We start from the raw sequence: 14502 nt of genomic DNA on the forward strand, positions 1-14502 counted from the left end.
TTAGGTAGTCGAACAGCACGCAATGCAGGCAGGCAGGCAGGCAGGCAGGCACTTTTACTTTCACGTAACTGGATCGCTACTCTAATGGTAGTTATCGGTGCAAATGTTTATTTTCTTTTCGATGGTGCGTGCTCGCTTTCTATACGGTCGATCTTTCCCAGGTAAACACTGTGATCGGAAATCATTTCGACGCATGTAGACGCACGCGCGTCTGGTCTCGTCGCGTTTAGTTTTAATAAAAATTAGTACCAATTATTATTTACGCCTTTGAAACCATCGAGTAAAGTCTCGGCGGGGCCAAGTCAGGACTATGTATGCACGACCTACCTACATACTTGGCCTTATTTTCAATTTGTCTGGAAAAATGAGAAAATTGTTGAAATATTAAATTGTATCAACAGGGAACGCTAGAAGAAAAAGTTTAATGGAAATAATGGCTACAACTTGAAACAGGATATGCAAAAATATTGAAATATTCGTTTCCCGAGTGTTTGGTTTATGTTTAAATTTCTGTCTTTATCGTAGAAGGAAATATATTTTGCTTTATTCGTAATTGTTAAAATAACCGTCGAAATTTAAAACGAATACCAAGTATACGTTTCGATAGGTGGTCGTAAATGTCCGACTGTGGGGGTAAATCGGTACGAAAAGCTTAAATTTGACAAAGTTTACACGAAAATATGGCTTATTTTACTTTGTCAGCATGTTGCGGTAGATTTGTGACAGCATAAACGAAATTTGTACAGTTGTAATTTTGATTATTATATGTATATATGTAGACGCGAAGGGTAGTAGATGCATAGGTAGGGTTTTTCTATTGTTTTGTATCGTCGAATGCGCGCGCTCGCGACCAGAAGCGATAGATAGTTGGAACTTTTGGTTTTATCGGTCCATCGATCGGCGGAGTAGTCGACATTGTTCGAAAGACGTAGGCATGTTCGTTTTAATACCGGGCACTCTAAATTCATGAAGCAACGCTTTCAGCGGCAGCTGCCCCAATTTTGCGATTGCCGTAACGTCATAACTCTGTACGGGTCTGTGCTGGTACATATGACGAGACTCTTGACCCTCTTATCTTGTTCCTCTTACAATCCGCATTGGCATTTTTCTACTCGCCGGTCTGTGAACGGTCACGTCCCTGAGACGCGTCGCGTTGTTCCGCCCTTTACGCTCCGGAGAGCTCTCTTGCTTGTTTGGTGTCGTCGAACCTTTTATCGATAACTTTCTCTCCTGCCGTTCGATCGTTACGTTCTTCTTTCTTATCGTTTGGTGAAAATCAGAGTATCTAAATTAACAAACATCCAAAGATCCTTCGATAGAGAGACCGTTTTCAGGTCGTTGAAATTTTCTATAAATCTTTTGTAGGATTTGTTTAGAAGAGTTGCTCTTTCGATCGTTCGTTCGTAGTGTTCTATCTTGAAAGGTTAAACGCACAGACCCCCCGTGCTTTGCTCGGTAATTGTAACGTTGTTATCGCGACCGCGAAATGATACAGAGTGCCATGGAATTGTTGTTGAAAATCGATCACTCTCGCTGCACGCTGTACAGTCAGAGGCCAGAAACGATAACTCTGTTTTTCTCGACTATACTCGAAGAAAGTTTGAGAGAGCGTGTCGCGTTTCGTGTTTCGCGTACAATTGGACTCGAAGCGAAAAAATGTCGCATAGTCGAAGAAACAGCGCGCAATCGCATACAGGTGTTTTATTATCCGAACAAGTTGCGGCTGGCAAAACTTTACGGCCACGCTGTAAAACGACGTAGATCGGCTACTCGGCCGTTTTGTAATTTCAATAATCGAGTCACAGCGAATCGCTCGCTTTCGCTGGATACGCCTTACGTCCCTGGCGTAATGGAAAAGAATTCTCTATCGATCGTTCGGAGAACACTGTGACCCAGTGCCGTAAAGGTGAACGAGCGTGTATACATATTGTCTCGGTCGGTCTTTTCACGACCTATTCGCTCGATTGCTGGGACTTGCATCGAGTCGACTCTACCTCAATATCTAATCATTTTATCTTGGAAAAAGTAAGTCTTTCAACGACAAACCGACTGGGGTAACTTGATCGAAACGTAAGTATACGCGGTGTATGTTTTCATCAAAAGGCCGAAATATGCCAACACTCACGGCGACGTAATTCGTGGCTTATGATTTTTTCCAAACATCTTGTTGCGGGGCTCGATACGGAAGAATCGCTTCCGTGCTTGGCGACGAGCGTGCAATCACTCTTTATGGGTCGCTAACCCAGACCGTGTTTACAAGTTGAAATTTATTGCATAGGAACCGCAGCAGCAGGCAACTAGGAACCACGCTCTTGTCTAGGAAGCCTTTAGAAACCTCTTAGCGGAAAATAAAGTGGCGCGAATACGTCGAGCGAAATCTCGTCGTAGGAAATTTCATTTCTATAAAATTCTAGTTGGCTCGCGGTGCTAATTAAGAGTAGTAGAAAGAATATAGCTCGCGATATTCTACGCGACGTTGGCTTAACTTTGCTTTATTTAGCCAGAAAATGTTGAGACTATTTATGAAATCTTTCCGCGTACGTACGCAGAATAGAACGTTTGCTCAAAGGAGGGGCGGTTCTAGATTAAAAAATGTTGCATTTTCCTGCGGCGAAACGGATCGGATCGGATAATCGGAGAACCATAAATTCGTCCGTTTCTCGTCGCGCGGCCAAAGATCGTTGTTTATGAAATATCGCAGGTTGCGTTCTGGTGCAATGCAGCAAAGTCAGGTGGAGCAAATCGGCTCGAACGCTGCAGGTGGTGGGAACGTCGAGCAACACCTTTGCCAACTCTCGTCGTGTCACATCCGTTCACATTGGAATCGTGTTCGCCGATAGTTTTGCGAGCTTATTGTTTATAGTCGGGTGAAACTGTCGAAAGGTATGGAGTACACGATCCTTATAGAATAATTTTTGATATTTCTGTCTTGGAAATTGATTCGTTTCGTCATGCAGCCGATAGTTTTGCCGCTTTAGTCTCCGGTTGGCGACTGGAAATAAAGGTGTCGATGGACAAGAAGATAAGGCACGAGTAATACTCTAACGATACACTTTATCCGGTTCGAGTGCTTATTGTTCTCTGTCTTTGCTTTGTTCGGGTTCCTCGCCTCCAGTGTGGTCGTGCGCGTCAATTACCGACTAAAGAAAAGCACCGTTGAAAACGTGATTCGTTTCATTCCATCGGATCGGGTAAACGTTATTTCATACAACAGGGGGATTTACGTTAGTTGTACAGCGAATATAGGAGAAGGTGATTCGCTGATTCGAGCAACGGGGTTTGGACCAAGAAGATGAGTAAACTTTCTCGAGAATATAACGATCGAGAGGTTGTCGCGTGACAGGACGGTGCGTAAAGAGGGCATAAAAGGACCGACGAGCTAGAAGGCGATATGTGTACGGTTTCCTCCGTGTCGAGGTTGCGTTCGTAGAATGGCATAACACGCACCTGTAAATATCTCTCTCAACACCCACGTCGGTTTCAAGGACCACGATGTGCCGTGACTCGTTTGCTTACCTCCTTCAGACCGTACTCTTTAGCTATGCAATCAGTTCTGTTGCGCGTTTAACGGTACATTCGTTTCTATAGAGTCAAAGTTGGATATAATTTCAAAGCTTGATCTTTAGAAGCTTGGTATTCGATAGATCGGACAATTATCGAGTATTATCATTATCTGAAAAAGTAGATTAAAATCGAAGGTGTTTTAAATATCAAAGCGTGTTGTAATAGAGAGAGAAAGAAAGGTAAAAAATTGTCGAAATAACTGGCGATCGTAATTTCGATACTTGGGCCTCGGGGTTCCATATCCGAACGTTTAACGGACAGGGTTTCTTCCATCGTGCAAAAAAGCAACCGGCCCTTTTCGTTCGCCAGTCCTGATAGAAGCTACTTGCTTGGTATCGTGAAAACGGAAACCGCGAGTCCAGTAATCGAAAGGAACCGTTAAAGTTCCTGACCACTGCATCCTGAATCATCAGAGTAATGCCGGACTGACTCGGGGATTTTCCGTGAAGAAACCAAAAGATCCTGGGGGCGTATTCATCGACCGTGGTCGAGCACAGCCCCTCGGGCGCATTTCTATCTTCCTTCAATTTCCTCCTTTTTCCACGAACTTGTATCCCCCGTCGCTCCGTTTCTCCGCTCTCTCCCGTTTCCTCTTTCGTCGGCATTGGCCACGCCACGAGCAAGAAGCGCCGGATAATGGGGTGGCGCGGCGAGGCGTGGTGCGGCGTGGGTGGTTGGGGGGGGGGGGCGCGCGCGGAACACTGGCTAGTAACGTTGGATAGTAAAATATTGGCCAGACCGGCGGGCGCCACCGACACGACTTTTTCATCGGACGCATTCGCTTCGACGACGAGGATGTTCGATTCCCTTCCGTCTTCTTTCATCCGCCGGTCCTTCGTGTTCAGCCCTTTTCCTCTTCTCCAACCACCCCTACTTTTCTGCCTCGTTTTCCTTCCAGCCCGTCGGCGATTTCGAAACTTTCGAATCTTTCTCGCCGCAAGTCCGACGATGTACTTGTCGCCCCTACCGTGTGCCTTTATCCACGGACCACGATCGAACGACCTTACCACGGAAGGAAACCACATTCCTGGACACACGCAGCGAGAATACGTATATCGGTTCGTTCCATAGCTATAGTCCTGGTATATGTATAACCTTTACATTTCTTCAATATCAAGTACTTGTATCGATCACAGTCTGTCTGTCGTTTAGAAAAGTACTTTCGAAAATGAGTTACATACAGAGTTCTCTTAATTAAAGAGTTTCCCTAAGTAGGATGCATGCGATTCGTGTTTGCCACTTTTTCAAAGGTCCAAGTTTCAATTTCAATTTCATCCTCCGACTCTTTGCTTACTCGACGTCGACGCCTCGTTACGAACCTAGGTACACGTATCTATACGCATCCTCTCTCGACACGATTGGTAAATGTGCAAATTACTAGAGGAGCGTGTCGAGCTGACCAAGTTACGACGGTCCGATTCGCGATAATCGTTGAACGAACCGTAAATATCCGTCGAAACTTACAGACTACGGAATAGGTACAGTTTACTTGTTGTATTTTTCCGCCCAATTTGTTCGCGTTGGAACAAACTGTCGACAAGTTGTTTGCGATTCGTCTTGGCAACGGCCAAGTAATCGCGTCCTTGTGGCAATCTGTATGTACTTGGTTCCCTATCGTTTTATCGTTAGTTGCGTAGGTTCGAACGAAATGCGCATCGATAACGCGCCTTTATCAAGTTAATTTAGTAATCGAAGGCAAGAGCGAGATGCGCGTTTAGAGTGCGTCGGGAAGCGAGGTTTAATTTGTGGACGGTGCCGGGGCATGGCAGTATTTTCCGTTTACGGCTGTTGGCTGTTCGCGCGGAAAATCGATACGCTCGTGCCACTCCCCCTGGCAAAATAACCGAGTTGGAATTTCTGGCCGAACCTTGAGAACGACATCGTGTTTATGCAGATGCAGCCTGGCCGGCACCACGCACGCACCACCGTCGGCAATCACGTGTAATCGACCGCTTGCCGTGCGCCTCCATCTCCCACGTATCGACCACTTGAACAAGGCCTCCACTCGCCCCTTCTTCTTCCTTTCATTCTCGACGATCCGATTTATTCTACATATCTACATATACCGTTGCCCTCTTTCGAACCTCTACATTCATTTCTTCGTTCTTATGCTTTTCAACTTTTCCTTTTCAAACTATCCTATTATCGCCTTTCGCGGGATATATTTCGATAGGTGCTCGCAGATTTGTTATACCTTTGATGGGACATCGAATACGATGTTAAACGAATACCGCACACACCTCACACTCGCGTGAAACGAGTTGGACGCTGCGAGTAGAAAATCCTGTTGTTCATCGTATGTTCGCTCTCTCGGTTTCAGCCATAATAGCGCCAATTACGGCCAATTGGCAGAATTTCGCGGCGCGTAACCGAGGAACAGATTAATGGAAAACTGGTAGCTGCGGTGTATCGATAACTTTACAGTGGATTTGTCGATACGACGAGTATCGATGTAAAACCGGGGCTCTTGCAGCTCGAAACATGGTTTCGAATTACGGTTGTTCGTTGCACGCGGCAGAAGGCACCAAATTACACATATCGGATAAAAAATATACGATTTTCCAAACGGACGAGAAAATCGAAATTTCCTTTACATTTATCTACTCGATTATCTACTCAATTTCTCACATGAAAATAAAAAAAGTAACATTACACGTTCGATACGTCCAGGACGTAACAGTGCGTTCTATAAATATATAGTATTACATACGTTTACTATTACAATATACAATGTATAAATTATGCGATCACGTATAGCGGAGAATGTACGAGACCCGAGTGAGCAACGTCCGAAGGACGCAGCTAATTTTATTGGTAAATTTAACGAGACGAAGCTGCTCTAAGAGTGAGTGACGTGTAACGTAAAGCTACTCGTAACTTGAATTTAACTCGTTAGCTCGTGACTGGAAGCGTATACGATTAGAGAAGCGAAGACGGTGTCAAAGTAACCAGACCGATGCTTGGAAAACGCGCGCGTTGAACAACGATCGAATTTGATAAAGAATTGCTTCAACTTGTATAGGGATTTGAAGCGTCGCGTGCGCGGTAAAGACGAATGCGACGAATAGTCTGTTAGCGGCAACGATACCTGGTTCATGGACTCTCCCTTCAACTGCAATTTCGAATTGTTGTGGCCATTAACCACTCGGTCGAGTCTGAAACAGTGCGCAACGGGACAGTAAGTCGTAATGCACAAAGGCTGGTCGAGAGTCTAGGTGGAAGCGCGCGATTCTCTACGTACCTTAAGTATACATACCTACCATACCTACGTGTTTATGGTACGCGTGTTTCGAACATGAAAATTAAACGGAGCTCGTGACAATTTTATCTTTACCGACTTGTAATATAACAGAGGGAAAGCATCGTTAAGATTACATCCTATTTTCGGATGCATGGCGGTAAAAGTTGCTACTTGGATCGTCGGAAGTCGAAAAACAGCAAGTTTCGGATTCGTTGGACAACGCGACGCGTCGTCCGGAGTAAGTAAGAGAAGTTTCCGCAAAGAACGGACGAAAAACGTTTCCAACACGCCTGGAAACTTTTCGCATACATTGCGCGCAGAGCAACGTGCACGCTTCAACTTTCATCTAATTTTTACCCAATTACCGGGGAGGGAGCTGTTGGCATAATTGTCCCATCTCGTTGGCTCATTAATTCTTCGGCTCTGTGCATTCCAGAGCCTCGTTAAGCTGTCCTTCGTTAGTCGAGGCGCGTTAATTCTCCCATGCTTCGAATCGATCGTGCTTTACGATTGCTGACGAGCAGTCGCCGCGGTGTAGCGCGATCTGGCGCAGCGACTGAATCGCGGGAATTCACAGACTCGACTCTTTCATTATTAATCGTAAGATAAGAAAACGAACGAACGCACCCAACGATTAATTACGATACCAAAGTCATTTGTGGGTGTCTTGAAGCAAAGTTGCGCCGTAAGCTCGAATCCGGTATTCATTCGCTTAATTATCCATACTATACGGTGTCAACTAGTCCGTTAATAAAGCGATGTTGTTACCATTTTCATCGTCATCATCATCCTCGTTGTTATTATTATTAACGATTAGCGAGCGATGTAAGCGTTAATTTGAACAAGCATGATCAACGATCGCAAAACCAAGTATTTGTTTCTAAAAGGCATGTAGATTGCCGTTCGGCATCGTTAACCCGAATCACCTTGCGGCATTGTACAGTCGCGTGTACTCTAGCAAACGGACGTCCTACCGCGTTTCGCGTACACACAGAGCCCGCATTGTGTGTCGAGGTGCGATGCACTTTTACGGACGCGGTGCATCTCCATTGTTGTATCAGGAACATGGACACGGATTCAGAGCGCATTTTACGTTACAAAGGAACAGGGGAAAAAGGAGCAGACAGATCTGGCCTACATATTCTTCCTCGTACATGGAAGGAAAATTTTTCTGCGTCACGCGACACTCTGGATTCAATCTTTCAAAGAATAATCTCAAGGCGTGTATGGTTTATTATCGATAAAACGTTTTACTTAGTTTTATGCGTTTCGTCGTTTTTCACTCGATTAAATAAGATTCGGACTCGTTTCGCGTTTCGACGGACCAACTATCCGATTGGAACGAGCAAACGAATCTGCTTTAGAATTCGTCGTAATAGCGAGGCTCGCAATCGCGTTCACCGTATAAACGCGCAACAGGGGAGTAGCAAGGTGCAGTTGCACTCCCTTCGTGGTTTTAGTTTACAATTGCCGGATCTGTAAACACATTAGCCAGAACCAGGGACCGCCTTAACACAACGAATTCCGATTGTTTGTTCGCCGGTGCAACGCGTACATCTAGAGAATTCGTGGCACGTTCCGAGCGCACTTGCAATACGGCTGCATTCACTGGGCCCGAATTATCCTGGACGCTACGTGTGCCGGTTTACCTCTGCGTTCTCATTGGCTCGCACGAGCTCGCGCTTCCCGAGTTTGTTTATCCGTTCGCTTATTTTGCCGCCCCGATCCTACATCGAGGCTTCGTTAACGCGAAACCTAGCCAACTATTTATCTTGTGCTTGGAATCGCGTACCCTAGACCTTTCATTTTTCATATTTCTTATCCAAAGTTACTTGCTCATTGCAACGAAATTTATCAAGTTCCGCATTTTGGGAATTCATTATCTTCTTAAAACCGTTCAAATATAATTAGTTGGTCAAGTGCCGTTGTTAGAAGGCGCGGCTACGTAATTAGCACGTTGAAATTTTACCAGTTAACGAAGCTTCCTTAAGTTTCTTTAACAAGTTGGAGCCAGAAGACTAGTCAGAAGGGATTCTGGACTAACAATGACTTGCTTTAATTTCCTCTTCCAGGTGAGTGTCTTTGGAGTTTTCCTGCTGTGAGCTTCTGCCGCTCTCGGAGCGTACCGTGAGTTATTTGCACCATGTTCTTTCATCGATCTACAAGTTATTAAACGCTATCGCGCGTGTTACGAGCTAAGAAAGCAGATGAACAAGTTTCTCGAGGTTGCAAAGATCGTGTAAACGACCTTGAGAAATCCGTTATATTTCCAATCTCGTTCGCGACTTGTTGTATTTCATCTGTTTTCGGTTAGTGATTTTTCTTTCCTGCTCGGTGCGACGTGCCCTCGGAATCTCCCACTAAAATTTTTCCCACGGGTGGCCAAACACCCTCTACATACGTATCTATGTCGCGTTCAACTTGTATCCAGCGTCGTAAGTCGTCCACGAGAAGGATACGTAATGCATTTATTCGTGTTTCGTAAACGTAGGCACACCAGATAGTTCAATTGTCCTCTGTTGATTTTCGAGATTCTCTTCGGCAAACACAGCCCCGCGAATGTCCCGAACGCTGTGCGCAGATTACACTGTTCGCAAAATTTAGCAGATTAAAGACGGTATATTTATCCTGTGGCGCAGCAAATACTCGAAACCCAAGAGAAAATTAAGTTGAATCTTGGCAAACTCGCATACGTTTGCAACGTCGAGAATTTTTTAACGTTCGTTCAAACAGACATCGTGTGTCCATTCTCTTTGCCAACAAGGTAATTTAGGTTAGTTTCGGTTCTTTTCGATTAATCGTACGACATAATATTCCTCGTGACGTTGATGCGTTTGCCATTAAAGTGCCTCGGTTGTGCGAGTTCGTAATGAAAAGAACGGGTACGCGGTGAAGCTTTACCGCGTCACGCTTCTCTACAAAATTGCTATAGAATGTCTTGGTATAAGAAGCAATTACGCGAACGGGGGGCGGGCGTCTCGCTGAACGATGCCGAGAAAAATAGTTATTTATCGCGCGATTAATTATCGCGACACGAGCTACACGTTATATGTATTCCATTTCCAGCCGTAACTGGCCGTTTTTTTCCACTATTCGCTCCTTTCGACTTTCAGACCAATTATCTATAAATATTCCTTATAGGCTATTCCTTTATCGTGTCATCGATGAAAAAGCAACTATCTCGACTGTTTCTTACCTTACGATTTTCGATTCATCTTAAATTCTTGCGAAACGTTACCCGTTCCGTTTCGTTATTAACACGAGGGTGGTAATCCGATCCGAACCAATCGAGTTATTCAACTTTTCATTCCCTTGGAGACTGTAAATGCATCCCCGACGTTTTGGGAATAAATTTTAATCGTGACCCTGGGATAGACTGTCGCGTTCTCGAGTTTCTGAAACGTCGTGTCGTGCCGTGCCGGCTAATTAAACGTCATCGAGGAAATGCAACGCACTCGAAACACAGAGAGAAAGATATACACATATGTATGTATGGATGGATATCGTGTAGGAATTGGAGAGGGCTAGAATCGTTGCGGCTGGAAATGGTTAGGGTTGGTCAGTTACGCTCAGAGAAGCACGATATCGGTGATACGTTTGACACGAAATGCCCGTTGCTTGAATTCGATTAAAGCGTACGATAATGGCAGCCATACGGGAGAATCTTGGTTCCGTAAAGGGTAATCCCTTCTGTCACTGGAGCAAGGAGAAGCCTCTCCAGGTATTTACTTACCTGGTTTACGTAACCAATAAGGTTCACTGTATGGATTCGTTTGTTCGCTGGTCGTGTGAGAGAGAGAGAGAGACTTGTAATACCATTTTGTAATTGAATTACTCGGTCCGCTGCGATCGTCGTTGTGAAACGAGCATCGTTCGATTTCTTGAACGTTCAATTTTTAAACAACTTGAAAATTGGGGTTGGATGTTTCGTAGAACGTGTCTTTTCGTTTAATCGCAATAAAAAATCAACAATCGCACTTTGTCAATGAGAAATTCGAGGCACGTGAACGCATTCATAGTATATATACTGTCGAGTCATTTCAAGCAGATGCATTTTTTACTCGTTGCGTGCAATAAATTAATCAGAAACGACAAACGAGGGTTCTCGTTTGTAACGTCGCGTCGCGAAAACGGAAGCAGTACGTGTATCTGTTGTGTCGTCGCGACAAAGCAACCAAAAAAAGATGACCAAAGTACATGGAAATATTACGTATACATCAGCTAGGTGTCGGCGGAACAACAAGACGCGCGGAGCTTTTCTAAAAATTGAAAGGAACCCTTTTAACGCGAGACCATCTTTGATGGTCCGACCTTGGCAGCCTCCGAGTTTCTCTCTTCTTTATACCTGTTTCTATCCAGCGACCTCCTTGAAAGCAACCCTACAAGCGTACAATACACATCTACATACCGATACAGCGTGTCACGTATAGAACTCTGCGTACTTGGGTGCTCACCCGGCCTCGCTTCTTTCGACTTTTTTGCATTCTTCTTTCCTCGTCTTTCTGCCAGCTCTGCCCGGTTCGGCTCGGCTCAGTTCGGCTCGGCTCGGCTCGGCTCGGCTGGGCTCGACTCGGCTCGGTGTCGTCCTTTCCTACCTTTCTTCCTTTCTTCCTTTCTTCCTTTCTTCATTCATTCATTTCTTCCTTCCTTCCTTCCTTCCTTCCTTCCTTCCTTCTTCCTTCCTTCCTTCCTTCCTTCCTTCCTTCCTTCCTGGCTGGCTAGCTGCGAAGCCAGCCGACTCGTCGGAGTGCTCCGGAGGCTCCGCTCTCGTTATCGATTCGCGGAAAACCTCCTCCATCGTTTCAACTCCCTTTCATTCACTACGTGCGTGTCTCTCTCGTGCAACGAATGTAGAAAAATCTGTACTTGGGATCCGTCGTTGCCCCGTGTAACGAGAGAAATGTCAGAGAGTCAGTCGTCCGTCCGTCCGTCTTACTTTTTCTTCTTACTCTTTGCCGAATTAACCGACCACGAGTGACGGGAACAGAAGCAAGATCCCACAACAACATCTTTTGAAACCTAATAGTATCTTCAGGTCGGTTTAAACAATCGAAAAAAGGGCAAAGTTGTGCAAGAACGTTGGTAGGTTTTTTCAAAGAATAACGAATAAATGATGAGGCTCGTCTCGAATGAATGTATTCCCGGCACTCACGGCCAGCTGCTATCCGCGCGGGTCGCAACGAGATATTCCAATATTCATTAAGCCACCTTTTGGCTTCCCAACGCGCATAAGAATTTCAGGAGGGTCGCGTTCCGCGATTGTTCCGACACGCAGAAAAAAAAACCGTAAAACCACACCCGTTTCCAGGTCGACGTACAGAGGAATTTAGAGAATTATCGGATACTCGTGCAGAATTAAAAGTTTCGCTCCGGCGACATTCAATGTCCTTATTGTTTCCTTTTTGTCTTTGGTATCGACGCTGTTCGATGTTTAGTCGATGAATGCTTTCTTTCCAACAAATAAAGATGCACGTTAAAGGAAACGAAGCTTGGTAATTTTCTACTAGTGAGATCGGTAGATTCGTCAGTGTATCAGATTTAAACCTTTCCACTTCACAGACGATACTTGAATCTTTGAAATACTTGGTTATTTCGATTTTTTAAGATGGCGCGTCTAGAAATGTCGATGTTGTTAAGATTTCAGAACACTTATTTTTGTATTCCGCTCAAAGACGAGTCTGTTCGTGCGTCCTTAGAATCTACATTGATTTCAAATATAGGAAATTCTCGATTCGCCGTCTGTTAAACGTATCGGTTCGTTCGACCGACGAACGACTCTTAAAAAGGATAAAAATCGACAGAGTTACCGTGAAACGATGGTGAGAAACGATATCGTCATGGTTCTAAAAACACGAGGAACTCGTTTCGATTTGTAGTTTGTAGCAGGTCGGCTGGTAGGCGCTGCTTTCAGACTATAAAAGCTGATTTCAACGGCGAAATCGAATCCCGGTACCGGCCTCTCCGATGGAATTCACCGGGGCAACGTTTTCTGGCCGTCGCAAAGCTAAAACCCTATTTTCCGTGTGTCGGCAAAAGGGTTTTATCGTGCCCTTTCACAAGGCCGCGTCCGAAAGGAGAGTTTCCCGATAATGGATCGGCTCGGCTCGACCAATTGGCCGGTGGCCTGACCAATGTATCGGAACTTTATTCAGCCACAAGCTGCGCGACGCACGAAACTAAGCCTAACACGTTCCAGACGAAAAATAATCGCTCCTACGCGTTACCGACCTTTTATTCCTCCAAAAGAACAGAATCTCGAGTCGCGAGTCTTCTCTTTCCAATTTTACGCTTTTTCCTACTGCTTTTACACTGCACCCACTCCAATCATCGCTGCGATTTCAAATATTTCGAAATTATATTTATCATCCGCTAAACAGTATTATACCTATGAAAATAGAACGATAACGCTTGAGTAATCTAAGCTTTAAGCGCGAGAATGCAAGTACGCGTGAACGAAACAACTCTTTCGCAGCCATAGACTTTTCCTCGAATTACACGTACAATGTATTTTCTGCGATTGTTGGATGCTTTTATCGACATTAAACGCATATACACCCACCTACATGGCCCACACCCTCCTCTCTACTCTTCTGCCGACATTCGTCGGTAATTCCAGCATGTCGATGACACTGATTGATTAGCCAGTCTCCCGTCAGCCAAACTCCGCCACTACTGTCCATCAAGCCACGATAATATTTCTATGGAGATATCGGTAAAAATTAAAAGGCGATCGTCTGCATGAATCGCGAGCATCGCGGGAAGAAGCATCGAATAAATGAACTTTAAACGTAAAATACAAGCTCGATTAATATCGGTTTCGTTAATTTGCAATTTTATAACACGTCGCGCGTTTACAAGACAATTCTGGTAATTCTCTTTCTTTCCCACTTAGCCTGTATAAAGTTGTCTAGAGTTACGTACGAGCCTCGTAAAATAAAACTTGTCGATCGAGTCGGAATTGTATACCGTTTAATAAATTTCAGGTACTGGGAAAATTGTGCGAAACGTTGCTTGGTTGAGTTATCTCGCTTACCCACAAGCGGGAACGTTATTCCCACTTGTAATTTCGTGTAAATCAGGTTTTCGTGTCTCCGGTGCTCGAGCTACGCTCGGAATGATCGTCTCGTGCTCTCTGAAGCGGGATTAGCTCGAAACACGAGCGCCTCGAAGAGGAACCGCTGCGTGGCATGGCTTGGCGTGGGGTGGAAAGCTCGAAGAAGAAAAATCACGTTGAAAATTGACATTTTCAACAACGGTCTCACCGCAAAAGGCTCGAACGTTTCCTTTACCAGATCGACGCGACACGACACCCCCCACCATAATGAAATTAATTTATCGACTGTCTCTGTAATTGATGATTCGTGGTAGACATTTTTTACGGTCTCGTTCGTTGCAGCACTCTGCTTGATGCTTGAACCGCATTAAGGGGACGCGAACGAATAGCGTCTCGTTATTCATTTATCGAATGGCAGAAACGTCGAGCCAAGTCGACTGGCTCGGCCTCAAGTAAAATCGAGAACAATATCGATACAAGTTTACCCGTTCGTTTCCATCCGTGTCTTCTGCGCGGAGAAACGAGCCAGGTAAGAAGAGAGAGTGCAAGTTGGAGAGCAAGTAGGCCAATGAACGATTACTCTCGACTACATTCTTCACGAAATTCTCTAGTTTAAATAGCGTAGAGCCAATGTACGGCCAAA

The 14502-nt window shown here is 44.9% G+C and overlaps 1 protein-coding gene across 1 annotated transcript in view; it reads left to right on the forward strand.

Moving 5' to 3' along the window:
* Positions 1–14502, forward strand: part of Cow (Proteoglycan Cow) — a 44922-nt gene that overhangs the window by 868 nt on the left and 29552 nt on the right. The window lies entirely within an intron of this gene.

This window comes from Colletes latitarsis, chromosome 9 (genome assembly GCF_051014445.1).
Source record: "Colletes latitarsis isolate SP2378_abdomen chromosome 9, iyColLati1, whole genome shotgun sequence".
In the NCBI taxonomy this organism is placed as follows: Eukaryota; Metazoa; Arthropoda; class Insecta; order Hymenoptera; family Colletidae; genus Colletes; species Colletes latitarsis.